Here is a 16,412-nt window from a genome sequence, read left to right as displayed (position 1 = left end):
GGGCTGTTTAGAGACTCCCTCCACCATGAATTTGCCCAAACTGGGCTGGTTAGAGGCTCAATCCACCCTGATTTTCAAAACAAATGTTGGTGCCAACCTCAACTTACTACAAGGGCCAAATTCACTGCTGGTGACAAGCTCTCCTCACTGCAAGTGCCAAATACACATGTTTCAAGGTGTTTTCCTACTGTCAGAGAGGTGGTATTGAGTGTGTAAAGTGTGTAGTTGTTAGGCTGTGATGTTGGGGTAATAGAGGGTCTTTGGTGTGTTAGATGCCCCCAGACATGCTTCCCCTGCTGTCCCAGTGTCATTCCAGAGGTGTTGGTATCATTTCCTGGGGTGTCATAGTGGACTTGGTGACCCTCCAGACACGGATTTGGGTTTCCCCCTTAACGAGTATATGTTCACCATAGACTATAATGGGGTTCGAAACCCGTTCGAACACATGAACATTGAGCGGCTGTTCGAATCGAATTTCGAACCTCGAACATTTTAGTGTTCGCTCATCTCTAATGTTTAGTGAATTCACCCAAATTTAAAAGATCTTTTTTGTACAGCAGATGAATAGATTGTTTGGAATATTAGGAAAAAAACTTGATTGTGGATATGTCACATAAACAAGCACAAAAACAAGCAGAATAACAAGAAAAACAATCCTGGTGACCTCTCCACCAGAATGCCTGGAGACATAAAATTTGCTGAATAGTGGATGGAGCCTTAAAAAAAACAATAGACTATAGATATTTGGAGTTTGTCCTCTGAAACTGAAAATGTTCCACTCGTATGCTGTGGCAGAAATAGCTGACTCCATGGTTCTCCCTACGTAGGTGCCATTTCCCAGTGGACATTTTGGCTAGTGGTTGTTGACTAACAGTTTGATGCCTCGTGTTATGAGATTGCTGAGCGCCCCAAGACCTTCCCTGAAGGAACGAATATTTTAATGCAGAAATGTCTGGTGTATGGTTTGGTTGTCTACTTACCTGCTCATGTAGGTACCTAAAAAGAAGATTTATGCTTGAGCTGTGGCTAGCTGGCTACAGAGAAAGACGTATCCAGTGATATTTCCTGAATACATATTCTCTTATTGGCAAATCTGCCAATATACTGGCCTCAACCCAGGGTAGGGTTGAGCGATCGAGATCGGGAAAGATCGGATCCCAATCGGCAATCGAGGAAATTTCACGATCGGGATCGTCTGGAAAAAAGAGCTTCTCGGCCTTTTGGCTAAGATCAAGTGTAGTATCTGTTCTTATCAGAAGCAGTAAGTAAGTGAAACTGCCGGAGGTGCTAGACTAGGGCCCACCGTGCAGGAGTAGACCGAACGCTGTGGAGATGGGAATGGAGCAACCACTTTGGGCACGTTGGTGGGGGATGCAGTCAGTAATCTGTTCCGCCAGTGGTTTTGACGCCAGCCACTGTAGGGGACCGACAGAACGCTGATGACGCTGGCAACACGACCACCTGGCGCTTCGGTGCCAGTGGATCTTGGCTGGGGGCCGGGGAGCGCTCGAAGGCCTCTTGTGTTGTGCCCTGGGGGCTGAGTGGACCCCGGGGTGCCTTAGACCACTGGGCGTGGGAAACCCACTGGTTTTCGGCACATTGCGTGGCACAAATTTACACCTTTTTGAGAACCCCACCCCCTATGCCTGGATTACCAGAGCGGGAGAATTTTTATAGATCCGGTGGTAAACCGGGCTCTTGATGGGCACTTTACCACTTATTTAACTGTTTTTCACTTCTTTTGTTCACTCGTCACCTTTTTTTTGTGTGTCGACGAAGGGATGCTGTCCCCTTTTGGGACGCCCCCGACGGACGTTATGGAAGGTGAAGTCTGCAATGGGCTTCCCTTCTGTCTCTTTCTTGGTGATCCTCCCAGGGTTGACTGGGGAGGACGCAGGTATTCGGTCTGAGTCCGGGAGTATCCTAGGTGGTGGCAGCCCAAAGAGAAACCAGACGAGGGTCAGTCCTTAGTACCCTAGGTGGTGGCAGCCCAAGGAGAAACTGGACAAGGGTAAGTCCTTAATACCCTAGGTGGTGGCAGCCCAAGGGGAAAAAGATGTTTGAGGGCTTTCGGCTTCGGCTGTTTAGCCCACTGGTATTCGACTCCGCTTGGCGCCTTTTGGACCTTGTGGGGAAGGGTAAACATCGGGAACCCTCTCTTCCATTTTGGGGAGGGGAAGGGATCGTTTTTGACAGACAGCATCCTGGGCACGTTTTTTTTAGTGGCACTCCCACTTTTTTCGTGCACTGTGGTGTTTACGATGGCACTGTTTGAGGCCTCCGATTAAAAAAAAACAAAAAACCTCGGGAACTCCATACCCTTTCGGGGAAGGGTACGTTTTTGACAGCATCTTGGGCACGTTTTTTTTTAGTGGCACTCCCACTTTTTTCGTGCACTGGGTGTTTACGTTGGTACTGTGTGAGGCCTTTGATAAAAAATCGGCTGGAAAAAGATCAGAAATCGAATTTTGAAATCTAAAGATCGGCTCAACCCTAAAAGTGACTTTTCCCATTGAGAAGCATTGACTAGGGTTGAGCGATCGGGAAAGATCGGATACCGATCGGCGATCAAGCAAATTTCACGATCGCCTATTGGGATCAGCTGGAAAATGATTGGAAATCGGATTTTAAAATCGATCCTGAAATCTCAAGATCGGCTCAACCCCACATCAGGGTCCTTTCCTCAGGTGCAAGTTCTCATTTTTAGGGGTTCTTTGATTGAATCACGAGAGTTCTGCAATGGCCACATTAATTTGTCGCATTTGTGTGGCCTACCCACCAAGAGCGGTCTACCCACCTCTGCTGCACTATTGCTATAGCATTCCTCTCATGTCTGTAACTGACATACCCAAGATACCGCTCAGCAGTCTGAGGAAACCCAGACCCTACTTGTTCCTCTGGACCTCAATGGACCTCCATAGAGTTATCGGAGTCATCTTCTGTCTGGAAAACCGTTATTTTATACTTCTTCCACACAGTGGTCATACCTCTTCCTAATACATAGGCCAAGCTCAAAAATTTATTTCTGAATTTATTGTGGAAGGGAAGAGATCAAGAATTTGGCTACAAACCATGACCAGACCTTGGTTCTTGGGGAAAAAGAGCGCTCTAAATGCTAAAAAAATATATTATGATAGTACTTAACCACATAAAATCTTGGTGGCACGGTAGTGCTTGCAGCCATTGGGTTGACATTGAAGAGACTGCAGTGGGTGTTCCACTTTTAGGCATGCTTGATCTTCATGACGTTGGCCTTGTCTTCCTACCTACTTCCCCAGTTTGGTCTTGAAACAGATCCAGGTCCAGCCAACTTCTACGGGGGATCTTCTGTATTCTACAAGACTCTTATTCACCTGTTGGAGCAGATTAAATCTTTCTATGTTAGGAGACGGGAGAAGGACCTATGCCGACCAATTTTTTTGCCAGAATGGCAAAAGCATCCTAAACCATTGGAAGTCAGCCTGCAAGATCTCCATCAGGTGGTATCGTAATCTCAACTTGTTCACATCGATCATACCTCACCATTCTGGTGCACGGGCATACAAATCATTTACGAAGAGCCTAGAATGGGAATGGGAATTCGAGAAAATTTACAGATCTTTATGGCTAAAATGAGTTAGGTCTCTAAGGGGTTAAAAAGCGCTCATGACACTGGAGTCAGGTGTTAGCTATATTTACTAGAAAAAGCGAACCGGCTTGGATGGAACTGGATTCAACTTGAACTTTTCAAAAGTTTTCATCTTGTCCGAACGCAAAACTCTTGGGGCTTGTCATCCATAAACGTAAGTGAAATTATTATACGGTGAGATCTCTGCAGACCTCAGGGTATAATAGCTGGAGGACCAGGGGAGATGTAAGATGTAACTAAGATTTATACTCACCTCTTCTTGGCCCCCTCGTAGTGTCCCACTCTCTCTCTAGGTCTTGACCTTTTGGGTGATGTCTAGAGATGAGCAAGTAGTATTCCATCGAGTACCTCACTGCCCTAGGAATGCGTGTAAGCAGCCGATGACCAAGGGGTTAAGAGCATTGAATATTCGATGCACTTAACCCCTTTTTGATCACCCTCTTACACGCATTCCTATGGCAGCGAGGTGTTCAATCGAATACTACTCGCTCATCTCTAGTGATGTCATATGGCCTGATTTGGCCTCATTGGTCCATTGGGGCTTGCTGAGCATCATGATGGTCAACTGAGGGTCAACTCACCTGAACCAGAGATCAAACAAATCTTTAGAGGTTCACCTGTCTCAAATTTTTTCTTGATACATAAATAAAAAAATTGCAATAAAAAGTGACAAGTTTCAAAGAGTTTTTCTCATTTTAATAGGGTTGAGGGGATATCGTCCCTCCATAGGGAGAGACCACCATTTAGGTGTGTGGAGTCTTATTAATCCATTAGCGCTCCACTGTGCAGATGTCTTCCTAGTTACATCATGGACGACAGACTTGCACATCCTCAGGGAGCGCCCTCTATTGGACTGCATGACTGAGGTACTGACTTCCTAATTACATCATGGAAGACAGATTTGCATATTCTTCCCATAATTTTAATAGGACTTTGAGACATTGCTTACCGCCCAGCGATGAGGCTGAGGAGTGAGGAACACCTCCCCAGTACTCATCTATGGACGAGTACTATCAGGATTAGGGGAGGTGTTCCTCACCACTCAGCGTCATCGACGGGCGGTAAGCCCCCTCTCCCAGTACAGACCAATAGAGGCTACTGTGAGGAAGAGCGTTCCTGACTGACTGTCAGAAACACCCTTCTGATAGTGAAGAGCTACAATACCGCCACCGATAGCTCTTCAGCGGTGGCACAGAACGGGAAAGCTGAAAGTGCGCTGAATTCAATGCACTGTCGTCTTTCTAGCGTTGTATCACACCGCATGTGCCCGAAGACGTGAAAGATACTCTTTAAATATAACAATGTATTATAAGAAATGTTGCTGCCCCAGAAGAAGCGGATCTGCAGTGTAGGACACATCATGTGATACAAACAAAACCAACGTCACATCTTTACTCCATCATAAGCAGAATCATCATTTCTCGTAGACGTTCAGTCTCCTCCAAAAATACATAGAGGGGCGACCACCAGGTGTCAGTGCAGAGCTAAAAATTTCAGACAAATATTTTAATCGCAGTTCTTTTTACCCTATCCTGGGCCGAGATTCGCTTCCGGGTTGATATTTCTAGCACACGTGGGTCTGAGTCACTGTATTATGACACGTGCTGCTTCACTAGTCATCGCCCTTAACCCTACCTAGTTATTAACAAAGAAATAGCACCAAGAATTGGACAGTCATTCTGTTAGATGGCAGCCATTCTTTCTGTCATAGGAATAGAAGAACGGAAAGAACAGTCAAGACAAAACACCACTGGATCCCGAGAGATCCCATTGATTGTAACGGGTTGTGTCTGGTATCCATTATGGAAGCTGTCTTATTGCAAGACTGTAGCCATTCTCTCCATTCTGTTCTGTTATAGGAACAGAATAATGGGAAGAAAAGTGAAAGTGGATCCGTCAATGGAGGCCAACAGATCCCACTGACTATAATGGGGTCCATCCGATATCCATTTTTCCAGATGAAAGTCGCTCTTACCATTCTTCTAGTCCTTCATAGCAACAGATGAAGGGAAAGAATGGTAAAGACGGATCCATGATGAACACCAATGCAGCTGACAGATCCTATTGACTATAATGGGATCCATCTGGTATCTGTCATAGAGATGAGCGAACAGTGAAATATTCGAGGTTCGATGTTCGTTTTGAGTAGAGCCTCAAAATTCGACTACTCGATCGAATATCGAATCCCATTATAGTCTATGGGGGAAAAATGCTCGTTTCAGGGGAAACCACTATTCGACTCAAGGAGAGTCACCAAGTCCACGAGTAGCAGGAGGAGAGTGTTTAGGAGGAGCGCTGAGCAGTTAAAGCGCATGGACCCCATTATAGTCTATGGGGTCTGTGCGTTTTAACTGCACAGTGCTTGCAGTTGCGCTGATAAAAAGTAAGCTCCCTCGTAACCGCAAGCTGACAGCTCTCCTAGCTAGCAAAGACGAACCTGCTGCAGAACCAGCATTGATTTGCCGCAGGCTCGTCCTTGTTAGTCAGAAGAGCTGGCAGCTTGCTGTTACGAGGGAGGTGAATTTTTCTCATAGGAATGCATTGACCAGCGATGATTGGCCAGTGTACAGCATTCGGCCAATCAATGCTTGTCCTGCCGGAGGCTCGTCTGTGAGGAGGCAGAGTCTAAAATCGGACCACAATGGAGACTGCTGTGGTCCTATCTTAGACTCCGCCTCTTCACAGACGAGCCTCCGTCAGGACCAGCGTTGATTGGCCGAATGCTGTACACTGGCCAATCAATGCCGGTTAATTCAATTTTATGAGAAAAAGTAAGCTCCCTCGTAACAGCAAGCTGCCAGCTCTCCTATACTAGCATTCGGCCAATCAACGCTGGTTCTGAATCGAATATTTACTGCGAATAGCAGCAGTAGTATTCGATCGAGTATGAATATTTTGAATACCTACTCGATCAAATACCTACTCGCTCATCTCTAGTACCCATCAGTTTGCGTGCAGGACTTTTTTTGTCCATAATTTTAGACTGTCTATAAATTTAGTGGTGCCTCCGACACAAATGTGACTTACTCCATGATCACAGACAGATCCAGGATCTGGGGTAATGGGGAATATTCTTATTATTAATATTTAATATTATTTCGCTCTTCTGTTTCATTGGCAGCAAACCAAGTCAATTTATTCACCGGCTGACGTTTACGGCACAGAAATCCACCTACAAGAAGATGCCACGTACATACCGTCACAGTGTCTGCTGTGGGTCTCACTAGGAGGTTTTACTTCCTCTCTCACAATCTTCCTGTTAGTCAAGTTGAAAATAAACCAAATCACGAGAACTCTACGCTCCAGATATATGACACACTATATAATGAGAAGACAAAGTCACTCTACTTGTGACTGCAAGCAATCCCCGATGGTAAGACAAAACCACGGAGAAAGCAGAAGTCGCGCTCTACAACTATTCACTGGGTAAACAGGACAGAACTGTGGACATAATGTAATAAAGCCAACAGCAGGTAAAGAGCTCAAAAGGGCAGATACATAAAACACATCATCATCCACGTGGTTACGGCATCAGTCAGCCCTACTCGAGTTTTTCTGGTAATGTCTTCTTCCATGGCCACCAAAGAGGTTATTTCCCCACCGTAAAGTTCATAGAACAATTAAAAGTATAAAAAAACCCCACAAAAAGTACAAACTAATAAACTCTAAGAGAAGATAGAAGTATATACAGAACACGAAGAGAACATGAAAAGAACATGAAGAGAACATACCACTAATATACAGAAAAAGTAATATATATATAAACACCAGAGGCAAAATGGACATAGTATTAAAAGCTAAAAGAAGCTAGAACTACCGTATATACTCGAGTATAAGCCGACCCGAATATAAGCCGACCCCCCTAATTTTTACCACAAAAAACTGGGACAACTTATTGACTCGAGTATAAGCCGAGGGGGGGGGGGGGATGCAGCAGCTACTGGAACATTTCAAAAATTAAAATGGACAGAGTTTTTGGGTGCAGTAGTTGCTGGGGAAGGGGAGGGGGTGTTTTGGTTGTCTGTCTGCCCCTTCCCTGAGCTTGAGGACTGTTTTTTCTCCCCCACTTGGAATTCAGCCTGGCTGACTATAGGGTATCTGCAGTGCTCCTATTAACCCCTTCTCGACGATCCCCTATATTCAGTAGGCCGGGCACTGTCAGACACAGGGATACCTAATGTGTATAATGTGTCTCACACTCATTTTCTGTTTCAGTATGTATTCTAGGGAAAGGAGGGATTTACAACTTTTATTTTACTTTTTTTAAATCTTTTTTTTTTTTTTGCACTATTTTATGGGAGATTCTATACATTGATATTGTGGCTGGTCATAGACCCCCTCCCCCCTAAAAAAAAAATATATATATATAAATTATTTTTTTTTTTTTTTTTGCTGACTTGAGTATAAGGGAGGGAGGCTTTTTCAGCACAAAAACTGGGCTGAAAAATTTGGCTTATACTCGAGTATATACAATAAATAAAAACACGATAGGCAAAAAGTACATACCATGGATATCTATAAACAAGGCAAGGGTATAAAAACACAAAAAGCAAAAAGTACATACCACAGATATCCAAAAACAGTAATGTGTATAAAAATACAATAAGCAAAACATACATTCTATTAAAATCTAAAAGAAAATAAAGGAATATAAAACCACAAAAAGCACATACCACGGATATCTAAAAGGTATAAATATATACATATACATAAGGTATAAAGTTTTGTTATTTCACATGGACCCCCAAAAATATTAATAAAAGCTCATCGAAACATTATCTGTACCCCAAAGTGGTGCCTTATAAAAGTACAACTCATCATGTAAAGAATAAGCCCTGACATAGCGATGTCAACAGTAAAATGAAGAAGTTATGAATTTTGGAAGATGGAGAAGAAAAATATGCAAAAAGTTTCCGAGCATTAAAATACTACCGTACGACCTTAAGGACTCACTGAAGTAACATAAGGGGACACTCTTCTACATATGCAGTGATATATACAGGAACAGAAAGAGAAGTCACCATACAAAATGGGAAGTCGAATATTCTAAAGTTCTATCATATGTATTCTGTTGTGGAAGTCAAATCTGAAAGCTCAGGGCAAAATGTAGTGAAGTCTCTAAAAATGAGCAGAAAAAAGAACAAGAAAAACTCCTAAACTGATGTCTCAAGACCTCGTATATATATGATAGAATTTTCTGTCTAAAAATAGTCCTGAATAAGAAATTTGGGCCCATGGCCATATATTGGTTGTAGGAGTCTCCAGAACATCAGAGTAAAGGATTAAGATTTTTTTCACCTCCTTTGCACCTCCCCCTATTAGACTCTGTCGTCTGAAGAGAATAATACTGTCACTTTCACTTTGACTAGGGTTGAGCCGATCTTGAGATTTCAGGATCGATTTTAAAATCCGATTGTCGATCATTTTCCAGCCGATCCGGATTGCGATCGTGAAATTTGCTCAAACGCCGATCGGGATCTGATCTTTCCTGATCCCGATCGCTCAACCCTAACTTTGACATAACTTTGGCTGTGTTTGCCTGACACCATGTTCACAGCTGCCTTCAGGTTTCTGTTTTTCGGGCTCATGCTCCTCCTCATCTTCTCCTGATCTTCTGCCTTGCATAGGCATACGACGCTGCACTATACAGGGATGAAATCTCGCGCATGCGTAGTCAGCTCTGCCTCTTCTGGTTCGGCCAGAGCCGACTGTACATGCTCGGTCCGTCATTTTGTGGTGGCCTGTTACACAAGCGTACTGCGTCTCCTGCTGCCCAATAGTTTATTGTCCTCCTCTAATTTACCCCAGTTTATAGTGTGGGGACATTGTAGGGGAACATTTTAATGCGGGGGCATATAATGTTAGGGTGACTGTAGGAATATTATACTGTGGGGGTACAAAGAAAAGTTAATGAGAAGGGGTGGAGTCATCATAAAAGTGGGGGCGGAGCTAAAATTGCAGCAACTCTCTTCATATTCTGTCCCTATTTCTGTCCTTTGAAAGTTGGGAGTTTTCATGGAAAGTTGAAACATGTGCAGGGTCTTGCTAGTCCTTTTACTGTATAAGCCTCAATACACGGTGTCCTATCAGTTTTTTTCTACTGTTAATCATCACATTCTAGCTGCAGCACATTTTACATTTGTCTCTGAGGCAGTGGGCGTATACGACAAGGCACAGTCTGTCCCCTCCTCTATCCATTACTGACATTACTGGTTTCTTTTTATATAATTCTGCCAGGAGTAACTGTACAATAGTAAACAAGTAATTGAGAAAAGCCCAAGTGTCCATAATATAAGAGATTCAGGAACACTAGACTGGAAATACATATATGGCAAATACATGCAGGCAAAAAGATCTATGAACACGGTCAGTAAAGCTGCTGACTGTATGTGAATAATATCCCATCTGTAATCACTCAAGCAGCCATAATTAGATACCAGTACATAGAAGACTTTTCTTACATTGTAAGGTGTGATATATGAAGAAGGTCAATCCTTTGCACAGAGCAAACAGTTTACAGAGATGCTGTGAGGAGAATTAACCCCTCCCCTCTCCTTATAATGCATGAAGACAGAACAGAACCTCACTCTTCACTCACTGTGAAGAAGTTTTGCTAATGGGCGGCATGTAATGCTACATTTGCAGTAGAGGACTCTCCAGTGGTCATGGCTAGCTCATCATTGGGGATTTACCTTCTACTACCTTTTACAACTCCTTACCATTAGATACATTTTTGAAATGGTGAACAAGATGTGTTTACTAGAGATGAGCGAGTAGTATTCGATCGAGTAGGTATTCGATATACTCGTACTCGATCAAGTACCACTCGCTATTCGAATGTAAAAGTTCGATGCAGAACCAGCATTGATTGGCCGAATGCTATACAGTCAGCCAATCAACGCTGGTTCTTCTCCTACCTTTAGAAGTCTTCTCCATGCAGCTTCCCCGCGGCGTTTTCCGGCTCTTCATTCACTCTGCTAGGCATCGGGCCTGGGCAGAGCCGACTGCGCATGCCCGCTTGTAGTGCCCAGGCCCGATGGCTGGCAGAGTGAATTCAGAGCCGGAAGATGCTGCGGGGACGCTGCACGGAGAAGACTTCTCGGAGGATCCAGTCCAACCCTCACTCGTGGACTTGGTAAGTATAATTTGATCGAACATTGCCTACCCCTGAAACGAGCATTTTCCCCCCCATAGACTATAATAGGGTTCGATATTCGATTCAAGTAGTGGAATATTGAGGGGTTACTCGAAACGAATATCGAACCTCGAACATTTTACTGTTCGCTCATCTCTAGTGTTTACATAACTCTTATATAACCTTATAACCTTGGAGAGCCCCTTTGGTCCTTCCCCATTTCTAACCCGGTGAAGTTCACAGTTGTGGCCTATTGCTGCATCTATTTATTGTAAAATGAAGAAGCAATTTTGCAATTTTGTTTTTGTTATGGTTCCTTAGAGCTTTAGAAACAGACAAAATATTTCTTCACCAACCATTGAGCCAAAGAGTACACAGAATGTTTGCGGTATGTCGTCCCCTTCATGAAAAATCCCGTAGTCAGAGAGTAGCCCTAAAATCTTCAGGAAGTCCTAAATAAATACACAAAGCCCTGTTTTTTTCTCTATTCCCTGCCATTCCTGAGTAATTGGTGCTGGTAGTTTTGGTGCCTGATATGCTAATTAGGCTCTTTATTATCAGGTGGTCTGTCTCAGGGAGAAGTAGGGAAGGGAGCATTATTCGGAACTCTCTGACACTATCCAACCAGAGGCGAGTGTCTGAGCTCAGAGTTTGTTTGTAGTCTTTTACCATGGAGACACCTAGATCTCCATAAGAGCTGTAGACACTCAAGAATGTTCCACTCCAGACAGATGCACTGCGGTGATGTCTCTTCATGTGAAACTTAACCAGAACTGTAATTTTTTTCATATACTGTAGGATGATTTTCTCACTTACTGACCAGTCTTGGTCTATAAATTTCCGTTACTTGTCTTGTGGGTTTTCCGCTTATCTTACATCCGCCTTTACACTTCTTGTGTGTAAACCACTAAAAATTTAACATCTACAGATGTGTCAAGAGCTCTCAAGCATATAGGACCTATAGTACCTTTATTTGTTCATTTTTATTGCAAAAATATATAAAAAAATAAATAAAAAAATATTCATATATTCAAGTATTGCAATAACCATTACCCTTCCTGACACCTCCAATTATTAAAGGGGGTTTCTGACCCCCAAACAAAAATTAGAATAGGGCAGGAAAGAGGTTGAAGTACAGAAACCAAGTCATACTTTCCCGCCCTTTGCCCTACTGTCCCAGTTCCTCCGTGTTAGTCCCGAGTCTTTGGTTTTGGCACTCCATTATCATGCGTCTTGCAACCAATCACTGGTCTCAGCGATCATAGGAAGTTATTGGGCACCTTATCGCTACAGACGTTGTGATGTTATTAGGGTTGAGCGATCGGGATCGGAAAAGATTGGATTCCGATCGGCGATGGAGTAAATTTCACGATCGCAATTGGAATTCCAATCCTTTCCGGTGGGATTGAGGTTGGATGCTTGGTTACCGGCCATTCATTGTGGGAAAACCTAGCATTAAGGTTGAGCGATCGGGATTGGAAAAGATCGGATTCCGATCGGCGGTAGAGCAAATTTTACAATCGGGATCGGCTGGAAAATGATTGAAAATCGGATTTTAAAAACGATCCTAAAATCTCAAGATCGGCTCATCCCTAGATGCCGTACCAGACTACTGCAGAAGGGATGGTGGGATGAAGGAAACATGGTGACTAGAGATGAGCGAACACTAAAATGTTCGAGGTTCGAAATCCGATTCAAACAGCCGCTCACTGTTCGACTGTTCGAACGGATTTCGAACCCCATTATAGTCTATGGGGGGAAATGCTCATTTCAGGGGTACGCGAAATTTGATAAAATTATACTTACCAAGTCCACGAGTGACGGTCGGGTTGGATCCTCCGAGAAGTCTTCTCCGCGCTGCGTCCCCGCGTCTTTTTCCGGCTGGAATTTACTCTGCCTAGGCATCGGGGCCTAGGCAGAGCCGACTGCGCATGCGAGGGCTTGCCCGCGCATGCGCAGTCGGCTCTGCCTAGGCCGGATGCCTGGCAGAGTGAATTCCAGCCGGAAGACGCCGCGGGGACGCTGCACGGAGAAGACTTCTAAAGGTAAGAGAAGAACCAGCGTTGATTGGCAGAATGTATAGCATTCTGCCAATCAACGCTGGTTCTGCATCGAACCTTAAACTTCGAACAGCTAGTAGTGTTCGATTGAGTACGAGTATTTTGAATACCGTAGTATTCGATCGTACACCTACACGATCGAACACTACTCGCTCATCTCTAATGGCGACTTCAGCTGACTGCAGTCCTGGGTGTAAGAAAGCCGCCCCCATCTGATACCTGTACATCGTACAATGGGTTAGAACAAACAAAAAGAAAAGTCACCAATATAAATGGTTTATTAAACTGACAAAAAATTCAGATAAGAAAAACACAAAAAAAAACAAGTTCTTCTACTTAAAAAAATATATATCTTAAGTACATATTAATTACAACTCATAAAATAAGTCCACGCTCAAGAACATGTCCACATGTGTGTCCATCACAGAACCAAAACAAGAGAACGGACAACATCAGATCCCACGAATCCCACTGACGGTAACAGGATCCACCATGGATGAAGAATCCAGAATCCATGTCCGGGATTTTTATTGGTTTCTGCCCCCGAGGCTCCAAACAGAGAGTCCGTGAACGTGTCCTACGCCATTACCAAAGTCCCAATAGCCGTTTTGTAATACCGATATGTTAGGCATATAACCCGTATAATATCAGCACTACAGTAATATAATAATACTGACGGGCCATCTCTTAGAGAGGAACTTTAACCCCATAAGACAACCTATACAAAAAACATAGCAAATGAAATACTGATCACTGACGGACCCAGCCGTATCTAAAAACACTGTAAATAATAGTTTTATACATACTATACACTCTTTGTTTCAATGTGCACATTTTTTATCTGGTCATGTAAATCATATAAAAGCTCTGTAAACCTAAAAAGTAAAAAAATAAAAATAATTTTTTTTTAAATTATATTATTTTCTCTTTTCTCTCGGGACTTTCCTTTTCCGTGCGGGAGTCTTCCTGGGGGCGATTTCCTTGTACGTGGGGTTTCTTTTACCTGGTGTGTAAGTGGGGAGGGGTTTGTTTTGTTTTTTCAAGGAAATGTTTTTTTTTCCCAGTTACTGCACTTTTTTTTTTTTTTTTTAAATAAAACTTTGTAAACATTTACATGAAACACTTCTGTTTCCACTGATGCTCCCTGCTAGCTCCACTCCGACCCCTAACCCATAATACACTTAGTACTTCACGTTGAATCTAGTAACTAGAAATAAATGAATCCATTTGCACCTACTCAACATTATTTATTATTTCCCCAAAATTTTCCAACGGATCTGAATTTTTTGGAATTATATCTGTACGAATCAGGAAAACGGCAGCTATTTTGCTTTTAGTTTTAAGGCCTGGAAGGGAATCTCGGCCCCCCCCCCCAACGCAGCCGCCGGTCTTCTGTTCCTCTTGCCCAGTGCCATCTCCCATCTTCATGACATCATTTGGAGCATCTTATTCTGACATCCATAACTTTTTTGTTTTTCTTTCTTGATGAAGCTATGTGTGCGGGGTTTTTTTCTGTTTTTTTTTGCAAAACAAGTTGTAGATTTTATTGGGACTAGTTTATGGTCTGTAGTTATTGATCAAATTTTATAGCCTCTTTAGGGGAGGCGAGTGATTGAAATACATTCATTTGCACATTGAGGTTTGGTTTTTTACGCCATTCACCATACGCGATAAATAATATTATTATTAATCTTTATTTTTTACGTTATTTTTTTTTTATTTGGAAATAGTTTTTTAAATGTATTTATTTTTTTAGACTTTTTTTCAAACTAGTTTCACTTTTATTTTTATTGTCCCACAAGGGAAATTGAACCTGGGATCAATTGATCCATGTACAGTATACTGCATTATTTCTCTACTGCAGTATATACTACAGTCACTACTTATATGGATTAGGACAAGGTATCTTGGAGGCTGTTGACTGGCTTCTAGAGATGAGCGAACACTAAAATGTCCGAGGTTCGAAATCCTATTCGAACAGCCGCTCACAGTTCGATTGTTCGAACCCCATTATAGTCTATGGGGGGAAATGCTCGTTTCAGGGGTAGGCAAAATTCGATAAAATTATACTTACCAAGTCCACGAGTGACGGTCGGGCTGGATTCATCTTGAAGTCTTCTCCTGGCGCAGGGTCCCCGCGGCGTCTTCCAGCTGGAATTCACTCTGCCTAGGCATCGGGGCCTAGGCAGAGCCGACTACGCATGCGCGGTCGGCTCTGCCCGGCCCGACACCTGAGCAGAGCCGACTGCGCATGCGAGGGCATGCCCGTGCATGCGCAGTCGGCTCTGCCTAGGTCGGATGCCTAGGCAGAGTGAATTCCAGCCGGAAGGCGCCACACCGAGAAGACTTCTAAAGGTAAGAGAAGAACCAGTGTTGATTGGCAGAATGTATAGCATTCTGCCAATCAACGCTGGTTCTGCATAGAACCTTAAACTTCGAACATCTAGTAGTGTTCGATCGAGTACAAGTATTTCGAATACCGTAGTATTCGATCGAACACCTACTTGATCGAACACTACTCGCTCATCTCTACTGGCCTCCCCTTAGAACTTCACAAACTCACTGTTGGGGTCACAGAAGATTACACTGATCACAGTATCTGAGGGGTTAATCTTCTGGAGTCGGAGCATTTTCTGACTCCAGCAGTTAGTTACAGGGCTTGGCTATATACCACAGCTGCAAACTGGAAGCTATGTATCAGTTAGAGAGCTGAGGAATCTGTTCCTTTTGGAATACAAATACTAATTTGGCAATAAACCCCGCATCATGTCGGTTGGCTTATTAACTGAGTCATGCATGATGTTAAGGGGGGTTCCCTCTAGATGGCAGCATACAGAGTGCACTGTTCTCCTAATTACATCCTGGAGAATAGATTTGCATATTTTTTTACCCAGAATCCCTAGCGGAGCAGGAATGACTTGTGAGTCTCCGTACGCCTATGTAGGCGCACACTCTCCCTAATGTGTTAGAGAGTTGAAGCAAGGATAGGAATTAGAGAAGTTCAGTGCAAAAAAACAAATGTGTAAGAGCAAAGAATGTGATTAAAAAAAAAAGCTGAATCTCCTATTGGTCCGTCACTTCGGTCATCCCTTTGTTTATCTTTCTGCAGCCTATCACGAGCAAGACATCCATGTGACCCATAGAATTAGTCACTGACCTCAACCATGGGCTACAGAGGTCATGTGGGTATATAAGACACGACTGCTGGAGACCAACGGAGCACCAGCGCAGGTTCGGAGGGGAACACAAGAGGTTAGGAATATTACCCCAATTTTATCATGATCCCTACACTTACACCATTTTATTTTTTTCAAAACGTCCTTAAAAGCCCCTTTAAGATCCATGGAAAACTGTGAAATCTTGGGCTGCTCTGGGCCTTCCCATTAGAAACCACGGAAAGTAGAGTTATTGTATGCCCAATGTGAGAGAAATAGTGGAAATGTGACCTAACATGGAATAAGGATCCAGATTATGCAGGGGTATCACCTTACACAGTATTAGCAGACTAGACCCCCCCCCCCCCCCGTCCTCCTTACAAGAAGTAGCACATTTCCGAGGTAATGATTGCCTCACAATTTCAGTTCTGACT

The 16,412-nt window shown here is 43.3% G+C and overlaps 1 pseudogene; it reads left to right on the top strand.

The window, feature by feature from the left end:
- Positions 1–1,204: 1,204 nt before the first annotated feature.
- Positions 1,205–1,280, top strand: LOC142214722 (U2 spliceosomal RNA; annotated as a pseudogene).
- The last annotated feature ends 15,132 nt before the right edge of the window (positions 1,281–16,412 follow it).

Source organism: Leptodactylus fuscus, chromosome 7, assembly GCF_031893055.1.
Source record: "Leptodactylus fuscus isolate aLepFus1 chromosome 7, aLepFus1.hap2, whole genome shotgun sequence".
Lineage (NCBI taxonomy): Eukaryota > Metazoa > Chordata > Amphibia > Anura > Leptodactylidae > Leptodactylus > Leptodactylus fuscus.
Note: the sequence above shows the minus strand (reverse complement) of the source record. Positions and strands in the feature narration are given on the sequence as shown.